Raw genomic sequence first — 18,298 nt, forward strand, 5'->3', positions numbered from 1 at the left:
GGTGAGAGCTTGACTGAATGGCACTTAATACTCTTCTTTTTCTTAGTCGAATAATTTTATAAGTTGAAATTTGTTTCTTCTTAAATAGCCCTTAAATACATACATACATATGTATACGCAAATACATACATATATATATATATATGCAAGCACGCATAGCATCAAGCATTCCAGCCTTATAAACGCGCTCATTTGTATGTGTGTATGTATGTACACATAAATGCGTGCTCTAGCATATTCTAAGAATCCCGTTGCGATTGATTTGTCTTTGCATTGTTTTTGAATTTCCAGCCGCTACACTGGCTTTTCTTTGCTATGCGGCGTCATAACAATAATGTGATTTCGTTTTAACTACCCTTGATCGAAACGACGCAGTGGTGCTGTAGGCTGAAGCGCCGACGATCTTTATTTTAGCTATTTTGACAAACATTCTGTTTGGGTTGGGTGCGAGTTCAAATCCCGCTGAAAACACTTTTTTGTAAATTGCAAATTTTTGTTATTTTAGCTTTTTTATATTTTTTTAATTTTATATTTATATTTATATTAAGCCTACTTATGTGTACATATACATAAATAGGTGGCTGACGCATATAAATGTCGCAACTCGGGCACTGTAAATGCCGATTGCCACGCCCCTAGTGGCCGTAGACTCCTCAATTTTAGCCAGTTTTTAGAACGAGCAACCGGTTACCTAAATGCAAAATTTGAATTCTTACGCTCAAAAAATGTGAAAATTGCAGGGTATTTTTCGATATGCCACGCCCCTAAAGAGGCTTAAAAATTATTTTTGGGGCATCGATAGAGGAGGCCACCAGTAACTTAACTATCCAAATTTGAAATTGTAGGAGATATAAACTTTTGCGATTTGCCACGCCCCCTATAGGCGGACATATATCTACCATAGCTCGTTGGACGTGGGTGGTCAACCCGCGTATATATACAAAATTTCAGGTCTCTAGCATCAATAGTGCCTAAAATATAGCAGAATTCGAAAAATCACTATATCTTCAGGTCCGATTTGCCACGCCCCTAGTGGGCGTAGATATATAATTTTTTCACCTATCTTCATAGAATTAAAACATCAGCTTACATGCAGCTTACATTTCAGCAATCTAGGTTTATAACTTTAGGAGATACAGTTTTATTGCCACGCCCCTAATGGGCGGAGATATATCCGCCATAGCTTGTGATCTTGGGTGATCGGCGCGGACCTACATACCAAATTTCTAGCTTTCTAGCTCTTCAACAAACATGATTTCTGGTATATCGGAAATTGCATGATGCATTACAGAATTGCACAGATGTACTATGTATGAACATACATATGTATGTACATAAGTACATTTATATATTATTATTGCTAATCATGTTTATAAATGTGTTTATATCAGAGCTTGCAAATGAGAGTTGAGCGTTTTTTCGTTTATTCTCTTCCTCGCATCATAACCAAAAAAATTGTGCAGACACGTCTCACTCTGAGCGTCACTCTCTGTTTTCTATAGAATCTGTTTCGCTGTGAGGCGGCGCCCCAGTTACCGCCTCACGATCATAAGAGAATTGAAGAAGTGTTTATTTACGAATTGAAATTAATGAAATGTTCAGTTGGTATCAGAATTGATGAAATGTTTAGTTTATTTTGTATTCGCTAAGATGTAGAGTTAAATTAATAAATTAAGTAGGCTTAATTAGGGTTAGTTTTGTAGTCGTTAGGGTTTAGATTTAGCAAGTAGAAATTAAGTTAGTAAAGTAAGTAGTATTGGTTTTGAATTGATAATTAATAGTTTTTAGATTTATAATTAATAGTTAAACAAGTAGGTTAAGCAGAAGTTGATATTTGGTACACAGAGAATTGAATTGATATTTGAAAATGCCGCCCAAAGCGCTGACAATTTATCGGCGATCGGCGGCGCAACCCTGCGTGGAGAGTTGTGAGCGGAGAGTTGCGTCGCCGACGCCGAGCGCTTTGGGCGAGCGCAGAAAAGAAACGAGGAGTCGAGAGTCGAGTGGCGAGCGAGCGAGAGTCGAGTGGTGAGCGAGCAATAGTCAAGTGGTTAAGCGCGAAATTGAATTGTGAAACGCGGTTAGATTAAGCGGCATCTCAAATAAAAAGGAAAGAAACTGGAGAACGGATTGGCAACTTTTATTAAATTAAACGGCAACTGGAGCAAAGTTTGACGGCGACGAGGCAAAAGAAAAGGGGTTAGAAGACACTGGAGAAGAAAAGGTACACGTGAGTGGCGGTCCCCATATTAGATTTCCCCCCTCTCCCATTTCCCGACCGATAACGTTAAATATTCCCCCCCCCCCCCCTGGTGGCTCACTATTACATAAAAATAAATTTCTTGTGAGTACACCCTGGGTAGACTGAGTCTATCCCAGCATCCGTAATTTACTACCTTACAAGTGGCGCCCGAGCAGGGACACAGGGAGGTGCGCGGTGTATCGTATGGCCGAGGGGAAACGGCGGAAATTATAATAAATATATAAAGGTGCTATATTTTGATATATAAAACCTTAAAAATCTTGATCGAGAAGAGTAGAAAATTTATGTGTATATATATATGTGTGCATGTGTGTTTAACGATTTTGGCGCAAGCTGTACTTTTCGGCGCCATAATCGTTTTACCGTTGGTTTTCTTCTCTCGTCGCTTTTGAATCTTTATGCCCTGGACAGCGCGATCGCTGTGAGGTATATCCGTTTGGCTGCTTACATTTCATCACGTATTTACTCATTGCTTATATGTCTGGTTTTGGTGGTAGTTGATTAAATATATTATATGTCGGAATTAAAATATATGGTATATTGAAGTAAATATATATATGTGGTGCATATAAGCGTATATGCATGAAGGATTGTAATGGTATATGGGTATGTATATGCGAGTAAATACCCGAGAATATTGTTATATGTGCAAGTAGTGGTTGATTTTGACATGTGAATATCTTCTCTGAGTGGCAAGTCGAGTATACCTTGCGAGTGAGAAAAGAAAAAGTAGAGTATACTGGTAACGGTAAAGAGACGAATTGCACGTCTAATTCGAATTTCGGCGCGTCGATTTTGTGCATATTTATTCGCCAATATATGAGTATACGCATTTGCATATATGTATGTATGTTTGTGTGCATGTCTGTAGTTATATGCAAACATATATATATGCATGCAGACTAGAGTGCATATACATATATACGCATTTTGTCCGTTTGTTACTCCCGCTATTCGCTATATGTATATACATATGTAGTTGAGAGCGCATAGGCGAGTGAAAGAGAAAGAGCGAGGGTCAATTAAATTATAAAATAAAATTATAAAATAAAATAAAATAAAATAAAATAAAATAAAATAAAATAAAATAAAATAAAATAAAATAAAATAAAATAAAATAAATAAAATAAATTGATATATAACAAATAAACAAGGCGGAGCGAATCGGAATAAAGCAGGGTGAAGCGGGAAGTATTCAAGAAGTGGGGAGGTAAGGTAAAGAGAACGAGGCAGAATGTAGCAGGTGTAAAGTGAAGAGAGATGAAACAAGTAGGAAATGAAGAAGGGCAAGATTCGATAATGAAGATGGAGTGAAGCAACGAAGAAAAATAAGTAAGGGTAGCGAAAGAAAGTGATCAAGGGGAGTGAAAGTAAGGTGATGAAGATGAAATAAAGCAAGTTAAACCAACGGAAGACCAATTAAAGCGTATAAAAAGAAGCGAAAAGTGAATGAAACGGGTTTCTGAGCGAACAAAGAAAATGTAATTGAAAGCAAATAAAGAAACGCGAAGAGAAGATGATACAAAGTCATCTAAACGAACATAAATGAATTAAAAGCGAATAAAGAGAAGCGGAACGGAACGAAAAAGGTAACAAAAAAAAAAAAAAAATAAATAAATAAAGATATAGATTAAACGACTGTAAATAAAAAAAAAAATAAAATAATAAAAAAAAAAATAAATAAAATAAAATGAAATAAAAATAAACATATAAATAAATAAATGAATAAATAAATAAAGTAGAGTAAAAACAAAATGTAACAACGAAATAGATTAAGAGTAAATAAATAAAACTAGAATAAAACGAACAAAGGGTAGATTAAGAGGAAATAAAATGAATTAGAATAAGGTGGTACACGTAAGCGAAATTGTATAAGATAAGGAAAAGAAAAAAGAGTCTAATAACCAGAAAAGGGAGATGCAAATATATAAATAAAAATAAAAAAAAAATAAATAAATAAAAAAAAAAAAAAACAAATAAATAAAAAGAAAAGAAAGGAAAAGATAAAAAAATAAATAAGTATATTACAGAGAAAAGAAATAGGAAAAAAAAGGGGAAAAAAAAATAAAATAAATAAGTAGAATAAAATAAAATAAAATAAATAAATAAATAAGATTTCAATAAAGTGAGAGGAATAAATAAACATTTGGAATGGAAGACGCCGAATATCATAACCCGGGATTGAGCGTCGGGTGGATCTACCAGCGGTGCAAGGAGGAGCTGATCACGATAGCGCGAGAGTTCGGCCTGGATGCTGAGGGCCGAGTAGAGGATCTAAGGAAAAGGCTCTCTACGTTCATACAGAGCAACAACTATTCGGCGGAGGCCAAAGCGAGATTGGCTGAGATCGAGAAGCGCTTCGCGAAAGGGTCCGAGTTCACTCTGGGAGGCAATGCGCCAAGCATGGGCAGCCGGGCTTATCAAAAATCGGAGCCGGATTTGCGAAAGGTTCAAGAACAAGGTCCCGTTCAAACAGAGTCCCTGAGACTGAGAGTGCCCATGGCGAACAGCGCGGCGGTGCGACGTCATGAAGAGCGGAAGGAGTTTGGCAACACTGGAGAAGACGAGGCGGTAGCGACAATTCCGAAGACTGGCCGACAAGTCCCCGCGTCTACGATCCCGTTAGAGAGGTCCCCACCCTGGGGGGTCGCCGAACAGGTTCGTAAATGGGGCTTGCGCTATGATGGCGCGAGATCCCGAAAAGAGAGCTCGGGAGGTGTCCCCAGCTAGCGAGGGCAAAGGATCTGGAGGAAGGACTAGAGGAGCGTCCCCCAGAAGTTAGGTTGGTGGGATTGGAGGCGGATGATGTCGACGAAATTCGGAGTAGTCAGTCACCGCAGAGTCCAATATACCAAGAAGAGGATGAGGAGAATACAGAGCCTTCCCCCGACGACACGGGGTGGCCAGAGGACCTGGAGGACGAGCTGAAGGAGTTCCTGGAAGCGGAGCTGGCGCTTTTCGAGGGGCTCGACGGAGTTTCAAATATCGCCGAGCATAGCATAAGGATGCGGGATGATAAGCCTCTTAAGCAAAGATATTATCCCAAGAATCCGGCTATGAGGAAGGTGATTGACGAACAGGTAGACGAATTGATTAGAGCTGGAGCCATCGAGCCGTCGCGGAGCCCGCATAGCGCACCTATCGTTCTGGTAAAGAAGAAGACCGGAGATTGGCGCATGTGTGTGGACTACAGGCAGCTGAATGCACACTCAATCCCAGACGCCTATCCCGTTCCACGTATCAATCACATTCTCGAGAGGCTGAGACACGCACGATACATATCCACCCTGGATTTGAAGAGTGGATATTGGCAAATCCCCATGGCGGCAGATAGTAGAGAATGCACGGCGTTCACGGTCCCGGGGAGAGGGTTATTCCAATGGCGAGTGATGCCATTTGGTTTACATTCAGCAGGCGCTACGTTCCAAAGGGCGTTGGACACAGTAATAGGACCGGACATGGAGCCGCATGCTTTTGCATACTTAGACGACATTGTGGTGATCGGCGCCACGAAAGCGCAGCATGTGGAGAACTTGAGGGAAGTTTTCCGCCGATTGAGGAAAGCCAACCTTCGAGTAAACCGGAAGAAATGCAGCTTCTTCAGGAAAAGGTTGGTCTATCTCGGGCATGTCATCAGCGAAGAAGGGATACGCACAGATCCCGCAAGGGTCGAGGCGATCCGCCGCTTCCCGACACCATCGACTCTCAAAGAACTGCGGCAGTGTTTGGGAATGGCATCGTGGTACAGGCGATTCGTGCCAAACTTTGCGTCGATGGTGGAACCAATAACGAGACTCCTTAAGAAAGGCCACAAATGGGAATGGAGCGACGAGCAAGAGGAGTCATTGAAGCAACTCAAAGAGAGCCTCACGACCGCGCCAGTGTTGGCGTGTCCCGATTTTTCAGCGAGGTTCGTACTACAGACGGATGCCAGCGACTACGGCTTGGGCGCAGTGCTCACACAAGAGGTCGAAGGCGAGGAAAAGGTGATTGCGTACGCTAGTCGGAAGATGTTGAAAGCGGAGCTCAATTATTCAGCTACAGAAAAGGAGTGCCTAGCAATTGTCTGGGCTATCAGGAAAATGCGTTGCTACCTCGAAGGCTATCGATTTGAGGTAGTTACAGATCACTTGGCATTGAAGTGGCTTAATTCAATAGAGAGCCCCACAGGGAGAATCGCGAGGTGGGCACTGGAGCTGCAGCAGTTCCAATTCGACATCCGCTATCGACGAGGGAAACTAAATGTGGTGGCCGACGCACTCTCTCGCCAACCTGCTGCCAGCGAATGATGGAGACCAATTCCCCTTGCAAGTGGATAGCGAGGATGCGTGGGAGGATCAAGGAGGATCCAGAGAAGTTCAAAGATTACGTTGAGGAGAACGGGCAGCTGTACCGTAATTTTGGCCACCGGGTGGACGACGAAGACTACATTCCCTGGAAATTGTGCGTCCCAACCCACCAGCGGAAAAGAGTGCTGCAAGAATGCCATGACGCTCCCACAGCGGGGCATCAAGGCGGGTCAGATGCTGACCAGGCAAGTAGCGGAGCCCATGTCGATTCTGTGCGCGGATTTCGTAGGTCCCATGCCTCGATCGAAGCGCGGGAACACAATGTTGCTTGTGTTCCATGATGCGTTCGCCAAATGGGTGGAGCTGGTGCCGTTGAAGAGGGCAACCGCGGCGTTGCTGCAAGCGGCTTTCAGGGAGCGCATTTTGGCTCGATTCGGAGTCCCCAAGATGTTCGTCTGTGACAACGGCGCGCAGTTTGCGAGTAAGGGATTTCGGTCATACATGAAGTCCTTGGGGGTGCGGCTACAGTTCACTGCCCCGTACTCCCCGCAAGAAAATCCGACCGAGAGGACCAATCGCACCGTAAAAACGATGATAGCCCAGTACATCGAGGGACATCAGAGCTCGTGGGATGTGCTGCTACCAGAGATATCGTTAGCGATCAACTCTAGTGTCGCGGATTCTACTGGATTCACGCCTGCGTTCCTGATGATGGGTAGAGAGCTTCGCCTCCCGTCTACCCTTTACGACGAGGTCACTCCCGGGTCGGCAACGAGGGAAGTCGACTTAGAGACAAGGAAAGAGACGATGAAAGAAATCTTCGAAGTGGCCCGTAATAATTTGCAAAAGGCGTCGAAGGACCAAGGCAGGTATTACAATCTGCGCCGACGAGAGTGGAGACCCGCGCTAGGGTCGATGGTTCTGCTGCGGCAGCACCAGCTGTCCAGCGCAGCGGAGGGCTTCGCGGCGAAATTGGCGCCCAAGTTCGAGGGCCCCTACAGGGTCGTCCACTTTATCTCCCCCAACGTGGTGCGACTCGCTCGAGCGGGCGAACGAAGGAAGAGGGTGCTCAACCTTTCCCAGCTTAAGCCCCAGTTACCGCCTCACGATCATAATAGAATTGAAGAAGTGTTTATTTACGAATTGGAATTAATGAAATGTTCAGTTGGTATCAGAATTGATGAAATGTTTAGTTTATTTTGTATTCGCTAAGATGTAGAGTTAAATTAATAAATTAAGTAGGCTTAATTAGGGTTAGTTTTGTAGTCGTTAGGGTTTAGATTTAGCAAGTAGAAATTAAGTTAGTAAAGTAAGTAGTATTGGTTTTGAATTGATAATTAATAGTTTTTAGATTTATAATTAATAGTTAAACAAGTAGGTTAAGCAGAATTTGATATTTGGTACACAGAGAATTGAATTGATATTTGAAAATGCCGCCCAAAGCGCTGACAATTTATCGGCGATCGGCGGCGCGGAGAGTTGCGTCGCCGACGCCGAGCGCTTTGGGCGAGCGCAGAAAAGAAACGAGGAGTCGAGAGTCGAGTGGCGAGCTAGCGAGAGTCGAGTGGTGAGCGAGCAATAGTCAAGTGGTTAAGCGCGAAATTGAATTGTGAAACGCGGTTAGATTAAGCGGCATCTCAAATAAAAAGGAAAGAAACTGGAGAGCGGATTGGCAACTTTTATTAAATTAAACGGCAACTGGAGCAAGTGGAGAAAATATTCCCCCCCCCCCCCCCCCCCTGGTGTCACACTATTACATAAAAATAAATTTCTTGTGAGTACACCCTGGGTAGACTGAGTCTATCCCAGCATCCGTAATTTACTACCTTACATCGCTCAGACGCAAGGCGATGACTCATTCGTGTGACGGTCTCACATGAGTGTCGCGTAAAACTAACACGATTTTCCCTCACACAAAGCCTCTCAGCAAAAAACACTTTGACTAAAAACTCAGCAGAAAATGTTTTTGCCTTTGTGTGCATGTAAATACACGCATGCATACATACAAAAAGAACGCAGCAATCGCGCGTGATTACCCATACAAACGCAACTTACCGTTTGCTTCATTTAACTCAAGCAAACGATCAGTGTTTGGCTTGAGGAAACGAAAACAGAAACAACTGTCTCCCTCAGAGCGCGAGAGAGCTAAGCCAGACGCGACAAAAACAGTTTCTGTCTGAGTTTTTTTGACTGTGTCAGTGAAAGACACTTTTTTGCAGACAACGAAAAAGTGTTAACAGTTATTTGCGAGCTATGGTTTATATCCGTAAATAATTATATATAATTAAAATTATTTTATACACATTTTCAACCGAAAAAATTATCGTAAAACACTACTAACTTTATTAAATGCTTTGCAATATATGAAATACACATGTCATATTATACTCGAGCTTTACTCATTATTGTCAAAAATTTCTAATTAAGTCATAATGGCCCATTTGATAGTCACCCTACGATTCAAATCATACAAAATTTACAAACTACTAAATCCTAATTGTCTCTAGCTTGCTATCCCATACAAGCATACACATACACAAATGTATGTATGCATGTGCTCACTTCACATGGCAGACCAACGGCAAATTTTGGGCTTTACAATTTGCACAGGCTGTTGTGCACCGAAAGAATACATTTTCGCGACGAGCATGCACACACACATTTACATCCTTGCTACGTGTATGTGCTTTTGTGTGCGTGCCATACATACATACATATTTGAGTCTGCATACATACATATGTACAAACATATAAATTCACTTTTATAAAATTACATTTATACTGTTATTATTATTGAAATATCTTTGTTTTTATTGTTTTGTTTTTAATACATATATATACATATATATTGAATTTTATGTTTTTTATTGATTAAATTTATGAAATTTTATTAAACAGATTGTTATCTAAACGAATTGTTTTTATGAATTGATGACTTTGGTAGGCAAGCACACGATTATTGCTACAAAATAAGGTAATTAAATATTGTATAAGCGCGCCTCTGCAATTCGAATCTAAAATCGTTTACACAATTCTAAGTTAAGGTAGGTTCACGCCAATTCTCATGTCCCATGCATACACTCATGCACATACACACAATCAAATGTATATATGTACATATGTATGTATATATGTATATATGTATATATGTATATTCTCTATGGGCATCAATACTTTCATACCCTGCCGCAGGTAGCAAGAATAGAGTTGCGTACACAGGCACACAAATGATAGCGAGGGACTGACAATGTGTGTGTGTGCATGGCCGTCGCCTAAGCATTTTTTATGCGTGCATGCCCGTCGCAAAATAATATTTTTATGAGCACCAACGCTTTCATACCCTTCTTAGAAATAATCATGAAAACACTAAGATTTTGTATGAACGTGGCGAACGCTTTACAAATTTCGGTATACCCTTCACTCAAAAGGAACGAGCTAAGATCGTCGCGAACAATTTTCAATTTTTGTGCGCTGCTGCTATTCGAGAGACCATAGAGAGAGAGAGCGTAAAGAGAAGGAGAGAGTGAGTAAGGGGAAAAGAGCGCATAGCCATCCTTCATTTGGTAATGCGTGCATTTCGTGGCAGCGCTCGCAGCACACTGATTTTGTCGTGCCTTATTTTCACTGCTTGAGGTGTTGATTAACCCTTCTGCTGAAATATAGTGCAAGCAAGATCAATGATGCTGCTAGTGCAACATACGACATGATGACGGAATGATTTATCGGTGAGATCCATTGTGGAAGTTGGATTTCAGGTGCTGGTATCAAATGCATATTTTTAAGGTTATTTGCCTCGAGTAGCTCTCCTGACTTATTTAGCGATGGATTTTGATGAGGTGGTCGTGTGGTTAAATTGCCAAATCGTGGTGGTGCTGGTTGATGTGCTATGACCCGTTATGATCATATCTGCGTTGCGGATGTTACATCCTGACTTCATGATGAGGAGTCCAGCATCTCGTAGTCCAATGCTTGAGGTGCCATCAGGACAAACAGCGGAGAGATCCATTGGGGTCCGTGGTTTGTTGTTGAAGTTTTGCAATTATATGACGTTTTGTTGTTGAACATGAGGAATTCACAGCAATGTTCCATCCTGAACAATGATTGTTTGTGATAACATATGTGCTCACTTGCTTGAAGAAGATGACAATGTCTGCATTCTTCATGTGTAAGGCTCAGAAATTCATCACGATTATCATTAACGGCGATTAGTGGTACGCTTATTGATATTTTTGATTCCTCGGGAGGATACCACTGGAATAGGTATCAAGCTGTACAATTCCAGTATCTGTGTGGATATAAGTGGCAATGTTATTTTGAACACAGCGTGCCTGTTTACAATGGCTCCTTCGGCTTGCATCATGTTATATAACTGGAGTACATTTCCATTCGTACTAGGTACTTGTTGTCCTATTTTTAAATGATCCTTCATTTGTTCTAATTAATCTCGCAGTTGGCTTGGCGATAGTAACAATGGACTAATTGTGTTGTGTCGAACATCCGTCAGTACTTTTATAATTTCTGTTTGCATTCGTTGAAGGTTTACTGCCGTTAATGTTAGTTGCGTTGTCAGAGATATATACCAATGAAACAGATTATGTTGGGCCTTCTCTGTAATCATGGCGATAAGTTGGTCTTCCATGTTATTTAGACGTCTTTCAATTGTGGCTTCGTCACGTTTTAATACGTTGAATGTGGAGTCCACAAAGGAGGTTTGATTTTTAAGACAGATACCAAATAGTCTTCGTTTTGTTTCACCTTCAAAATCGTTTCGGACATTTCCTTTGCATATGTTGAATCCAAAACCCCGAATAAACTGCTCGCTATGTTTCCAATTATATCCAGTGGCGCTCATTAGGTACGTGTAGAAGCTCATTTTCAGCTAATAATTCGTTCTCCACATGCTTGAAATGCTGATACACGCTCTGGCATGGAACTGTGATACTTAGGTCGGCACATAATTTCTTAATGATGTTGGTCCCTATAGAGAAGGTTTTCATTTCATTCCAATATGGTTCCAGATGGTAATAAGCAATGATAGTCCAATCTGCAACTGCCAGTCGAGCTGATCCGATTCGTTCGTAGTAGATACCAGGCTTAGATTCAAAGTATGTAATGTTGATAGATTGCGTCAATATGAGTGGTAGAAACAATATGATGGTAAGTAGAGAGGGCATCCAGGGTGTTCTGAGCCGTTTTGCCGTTTGGTTAGCCGAGGGATCATTTTTTGATATGTCTTCGAGTGGATGTTTGTGTTGCGGCTAGTAGTGGCGCTAATTTGTGTATGGGCCGTTTGAAGGTGCCATGAGCTGTCATCAAATCGACCACTCGTATATGGTTGTCGGGGCCGGTGTATACCCTTTGAATTCTTGGTACGTTGGTCTTGGTACGTTGTCCTCTTTGATGAGTACCAACAGTCCTTCTGATACGTTTGCCGTTGATCTCGTCCATTTTATACGTTGCTGAAGTTCGTGAAGTAAATTCCTGTGACCATCGAGTCCAGAACGTATGCTTCAAATGTTGAATTGACTCTAATCTTAGTCCAAGCGACCTTCCGTCTTCCCTTTCTGCGTCATGGGCTTGTGCTGTTAGCGGTTCTCCAATCAGAAAATGTCTAGGTGTTTGTGCAGGAAGATCATTTGGATCGGTTGACATAGGAGTTATTGGGCGAGAGTTAAGTATTGCCTCTATCTCAATGACAACGGTTTCAAGTTCATCATACGTTAATGAAGCGGTCGATACATTTTTCAACAGTAAGTGTTTTGCTGACTTAACTGCTGCTTCCCAGAGTCCGCCAAAGTGTGGTGCTCGAGGAGGAATAAAGTGGAATTTTACATTTGTTTGTAGTGTTTGTGTAGTGTTTGGCAATTTCCTCGGCGTCCCATAAATCGCTTTAAGGCCGCAATGAATTTGTCAGTAGTTAAATCACTTACTCTTTCCATATGGATGGCCTTAGTCGCAAAACAGCAGAATATCGCGATATAAGCCTTGTCTGGGCGCCTTCCTCGAACTTTATGATGAATCCAGAATGGACCACAGTAATCGACCCCAGCATTTTTAAATGGTCTTGCTGGGCTGACGCGTAGTTCAGGTAGATTTCCCATTAATTGTTGAAACATCTTTGGTTTTGCTCGAGTACATCGGATGCAGTTTTGAGTAATGTTCCGTGCTAATGTTTTCCCTTCAAGTATCCAGTAATTTTGCCATGACTTTGCAAGTAGTGCTTGTGGTCCACAGTGCATGTTGTCTATGTGGAGTTCTCAGAGATTTGACAATTGAGTCATTGTGTGGCAACAATATCGGATGTTTTTCATCAAATGATAGAGCTGATTTTTCGATCCTACCGCCCACTCGTATGATGTTATCCTTGTCTAAAAACGGTGTCATAGATTTGAGGTTGCTTTTGCTGTCTACTACGCCATGTTTTGTGAGGTTCGTCAACTCCTGAGGGAAGTCTACCTGTTGGATCTTGCGTAATATAACAATCCTGGCACGTTCCAACTCGTCATGTGTGAGTGTATTGCCATTTTTGTTTGCATTTTTGTTTGGGTGTCGTAGCCGCATTATATATGCTATAATGCGTTGTAGTCTTCGGAAGGAATTATTGTGATTGATGGAATAGATTACATCACATGTTTTTGCGACAGGAGCCGCTACAGCCCTTGGGTTTCCCTTTCGTCCCAATGTGTCGTTAGCGCTGGGCATTTTGACGAACGGCTCTGGGCATTTTGATGGTGATCCATGAAGGAATAATGGCCCGTGTAGCCACTAGGTCGTTGAATCCAGATTCTTCGCTATTGCTCCTCGTGACAGTATATCTGCAGCGTTGTTTTGTGAGGAGACATGACGCCACTGAGTTGCTATAGTCAATTCCTGGATTTTTGCAACTCTGCGACAAAAGTTTCCAAACTTGATGATTGTGAATTTATCCATGATAGTACAATTTTTGAACCTGTCCATAAATATGCTGGATTGCAGCTACTCTTCATATTAAGGTCCTTTCGTACTCGAGCAGTAAGTTCCGCAGTGATTGCCTTGATAATGGTGCTACCTTAGATTTCGCACATAACAAGCGTACAGTTATTCCATTGTCTTTGTATGTCGCCCGAATGTACATTGCAGCTCCATATGCTTTTTCCGAGGCATCAATGAAGGTATGTATTTCCCTTGCTACTGGAATTTTTCCGTCAAACATGTGTCGAGGAATCTTGAGCTTGTTAAGACTTTGTAGATCATCTCGGTATATTCTCCAATCTTGTTGAAGGCTTGGCGATAACTCCTCGTCCCATCCAATTTTTTATTTCCATAGTTGTTGCATAAATATTTTTGCCCTTACCACAACTGGAGCAAAGATTCCTAGAGGGTCAAATATTTTTGCCAATTCAGAGCATACCACTCTTTTGGTGATTTTCGTTGCCTTTGCCGCTTCAGCTCGTCCAGGAAGGCTGACAGATTTCGGACTCCATGTAAGGCCCAATGTCTTAATACTGTTGTCTTCCGTATTATCCAATTTCACCATTTGTGTTGTATCTTCCTTAGAGATTCCCGCGAGAATCTGGTCATGGTTAGCACACCATTTTCGAAGCCTTAATCCTGCTGGTAGAAGTATTTTATTAACTTCATCTCGAAGTCTTATGGCTTCCGTTATTGAGTCTGCTTCCGTTAAGCAGTCATCAACATAAAAGTCATATTCCTTTGCTCCGACTGGATATTGATCCTTGCTTGAATTTGCTAAATGCTGCAAATAATTTGTCGCTAAAAATGGGGCTGATATTGTGCCGTATGCGACAGTTTTTAGTCGGTAGTACTTAAGCTGTTCCTGAGGTGAGTTTCTCCAGACAATCATCTGATGAAACTGATCTGCCGGATTCATCCATATTTGACGATACATCTTTTCAATGTCAGCGGTAAAAACATATTTATGAGTTCTAAAATGCAGTAGAATTGAAAATAATTCACTTTGTACCGTAGGCCCAGCGTACAGTATATCATTTAGGGCCTTGCCTGACGATGATTTAGCAGAAGTGTCAAACACAACTCGTAGTTTTGTGGTACTGCTATCTGGTTTCAACACACAGTGATGCGGAATGAAATAATGCGATTTCGGAACCATCTGCGGTGTTACTTCCTTCATGTGGCCGAGTTTTTCGCAATCCTTCATGAATTCGACGTAGTTGCCTTGTAGGTCTGGATCACGGCACAGTCTTTTTTCCAATGCTAAGAAACGGCTTATAGCTAACTCCCGAGACTCTCCCAGTTCTGACACATCTTCAGAATAAGGTAATTTTACTATCAATTTTCCGTCAACTGCCCTTTGTATATTCTCTTTAAAATGTGTTTCACAGTGGGACTCTGCTGGTGTCCGATAGGGCTGTGTTGTTTCCAGATTATCCAGTTTCCAAAATTGTTCCAATGGATTAGTTGGGTCAGCAGTTTTAGTTGCTACAGAGCATGTGGCGACTGTCGAAGTTGATCTGTTAACTCTTCCAGCTATTATCCAGACTAGTTTAGAGTTTTGCATCATAGGTAATTTTGGGCTCCTTTTGATTTGCTCCGGTAGTATGAGCTCGAAATAATGTTCGGCTCCGAGTAGTAAGTCAATCTTTCCAGGTTTCGCAAAGGTTGGGTCCGCCAGTGGTATGTTGCTAGGTACCCAAGATATGTTGTCCATTTTGTGGCTTGGTTGATCCGCCACAATATGTGGTAACACGAACGCCTCTACTCGTGTAACTTCCATTTTGAGATTTTATGAGAACATTGACCCTGGATTTCATTGAACTTGGGTTTCCTCCAATGCCTTCGATTCGCATGGTTGAGTTTTTGACTGCAAGTGATAATGTTTTTACAGGTCTTTCAGAGATCATGTTTATCTGAGAGCCTGAATCCAGGAGTGCTCTGAAACTTCCATATTGGCCGTTGTTTCCATGCACTTCGACTCGAGCAGTGGCGAGTAGCACATAATTATTTATTGTACTATGTGCTGCGGTAGTTATTTTGACGTCATCTTTGTTCTCCAGGTGTAGCAAGGTATTATGTTTTTTGTTGCACTTTATACAGTAGGAAGCATGATTTTGCCATATGATTGGACCGCAGACAGCTTAGGCACAGTTTTTGGTTTACTGCCCATTTTAAACGTGCGTCTCCAGATTTTGACGCGAACTTGTCACATCTATAAATTCTATGTTCTGCTGAATCACAGAATTGACAGCCTTTGCTCTTTTCTGTTGAGGCAGACGCGCATATCCTTTGCTTTTCTTTAGGGACGTATTGTTTCCCTCCTATCGCATCCAGTGCCAAGAATCTTTTTTCTAAGAAGGCTAAGAATTCATTGATGGGTTGTAGTTTTCTTGTGTCCTATCCAATTTTCTTGCCAGTAGCACTAGCAAAAGTGGATCCCAATTGTTGACTTCTATGCCGCCGTTGCTCAACGTAGCTAACATTTCTTGAATAATGTCGTCGAAACTCTTTATTGATGATGCATCGTTTGTCACTGGCGGTTGATCCAACAGTTTGTGTAGAGTCGTTGTTGTCAGGACTCGCTTGTTGTCAGAACGCTCCTTCAGCATCGTCCAGGCAGTTTCATAGTTGGACTCTGTTAGATCCAAGTGTCTAACCAGTCTTTCAGCATCTCCAGAGAGGTTTGATTTTATGTACCACATTTTTTGTACTGTCGGCAATTTTGACTCATGAATCATTTTAGTGAATAAATCATGAAATTGTTGCCATTTTAAATAGCATCCGTCGAATTGTGGTATGGATACCTTTGGTAGCTGTACTTGAGTGTGGGCAGCTGCAGCATTAATTGATGGCTTCACATCAATAGGTGTGGATTGAAGTTGGAATATGGCTGCCTCTGCATTCAAATAATTTTCCATGTTGTATCCAAGAGCTATTGGATCTTCGAACAGTCTGAAGATCTCGAAGTGAATATGGTTTATTTTTGCCCAATATTCTTTTACAAGGGGCCTGAACCGGACCTGTGACTCTTGTGTTATCTGACCAATCATTCTTTGTAACGCTGCTAGTAACGCGGTTTGATGCCTTTGGAGAAGTATCAAGTCCGAACGTGCTGTTTCTGCAGGGCTTAGCTCGTTCAAATTTTTGGAAAATTCCTCCTGATATTTAATTACAATGTCCTTGATCTTTGAGAAGTAACCTTCCCTTACATAATACTCTTCTTTTTCTTAGTCGAATAATTTTATAAGTTTAAATTTGTTTCTTCTTAAATAGCCCTCAAATACATACATGCATATGTATACGCAAATACATACATATATATATATATGCAAGCACGCATAGCATCAAGCATTCCAGCCTTATAAACGCGCTCATTTGTATGTGTGTATGTATGTACACATAAATGCGTGCTCTAGCATATTCTAAGAATCCCGTTGCGATTGATTTGTCTTTGCATTGTTTTTGAATTTCCAGCCGCTACACTGGCTTTTCTTTGCTATGCGGCGTCATAACAATAATGTGATTTCGTTTTAACTACTGTTGATCGAAACGACGCAGTGGTGCTGTAGGCTGAAGCGCCGACGATCTTTATTTTAGCTATTTTGACAAACATGCTGTTTGGGTTGGGTGCGAGTTCAAATCCCGCTGAAAACACTGTTTTGTAAATTGCAAATTTTTGTAATTTTTTATTAATTTTATAAAAATGTTTCCTTCCGTGCTATCAATGCCTATTAAGATCTCGAAGTGAATATGGTTTATTTTTGCCCAATATTCTTTTACAAGGGGCCTGAACCGGACCTGTGACTCTTGTGTTATCTGACCAATCATTCTTTGTAACGCTGCTAGTAACGCGGTTTGATGCCTTTGGAGAAGTATCAAGTCCGAACGTGCTGTTTCTGCAGGGCTTAGCTCGTTCAAATTTTTGGAAAATTCCTCCTGATATTTAATTACAATGTCCTTGATCTTTGAGAAGTAACCTTCCCTTACATAAGAATTCTCCACAGGATTTTCTGCCATTAGATTCCTTATTTTTTCATTTCCTTGATCGAAAGCAGTCCAGAGCTGATTTAAATGAGCAGCCTTATTATGGAAGTATGTTGCATTTGACTTCCGTTCCTGAGGATCTTTTTTGTTAGAGCTTGGATCTCCTGACCAAGCGTGGTTTGGTTATTATTAATTAATTAAACCCTCCATTATAAATTTAGTTTTAATTGATTTGTTCTATTTTTTATTAATTCGTTTCTTTTTTTAATTCTTGTTTCTGATGTTTGATTAATCAGAATGATGCTGTGGTGCTGATGCCTATGCTGACTTGTCGCCAAGATGATGCTTCTGGTGAGTCTGGTTGATTGAGTTGAGGCCGATTCAGCGCTTAGTTTCATCACTAGTTGATTACTTCGAAGATATAGGATTCGCCAAATGAATCCACTGTGTTTTTATTTGGCTATGAAGATGTTGGTCGTTAAGTTGACCAAGTCTACCAGTTGTTTTAGAAATAGGGTTCGCCAAATGAACGCTATGATTTCTAAAGATTCGTCTTCCTTCACGTCGGGATCACCAAAATGTTGAGTATCTATTAGACCTTGGTACAAAGCCAAGACTAGGTAGTTGTATTGTGTTTAATTGTAAGCCTCTAGTACAGAGCCAGTGACTACGGGCGTCGCAACAAGTACTTGAACCAGTTGGACAACGGAGATGAGTATCAAATAGTGAAAGACGAGACTCGTTGCTCTATTTTCAAGTGCTATTTTCTTACTACTTTATTGTATGAACGTAACGGCCTTATATACTA

General features: G+C 41.2%; 1 long non-coding RNA gene across 2 annotated transcripts in view; it reads left to right on the top strand.

The window, feature by feature from the left end:
- LOC149268249 (uncharacterized) overlaps positions 1 to 18,298 on the top strand; it is a 61,414-nt gene that overhangs the window by 13,254 nt on the left and 29,862 nt on the right. The window contains exon 1 of one of the 2 annotated variants that reach the window (XR_016271175.1): positions 17,776 to 17,841. The exons of the other annotated variant lie outside the window; for it this stretch is intronic. This is a non-coding gene — a long non-coding RNA (uncharacterized LOC149268249). Of the gene's footprint in view, positions 1 to 17,775; positions 17,842 to 18,298 lie in introns of those variants that run through there. 2 annotated transcript variants of the gene reach the window in all.

This window comes from Drosophila arizonae, chromosome X (genome assembly GCF_054131065.1).
Source record: "Drosophila arizonae isolate 15081-1271.41 chromosome X, UAZ_ARI_1.0, whole genome shotgun sequence".
In the NCBI taxonomy this organism is placed as follows: domain Eukaryota; kingdom Metazoa; phylum Arthropoda; class Insecta; order Diptera; family Drosophilidae; genus Drosophila; species Drosophila arizonae.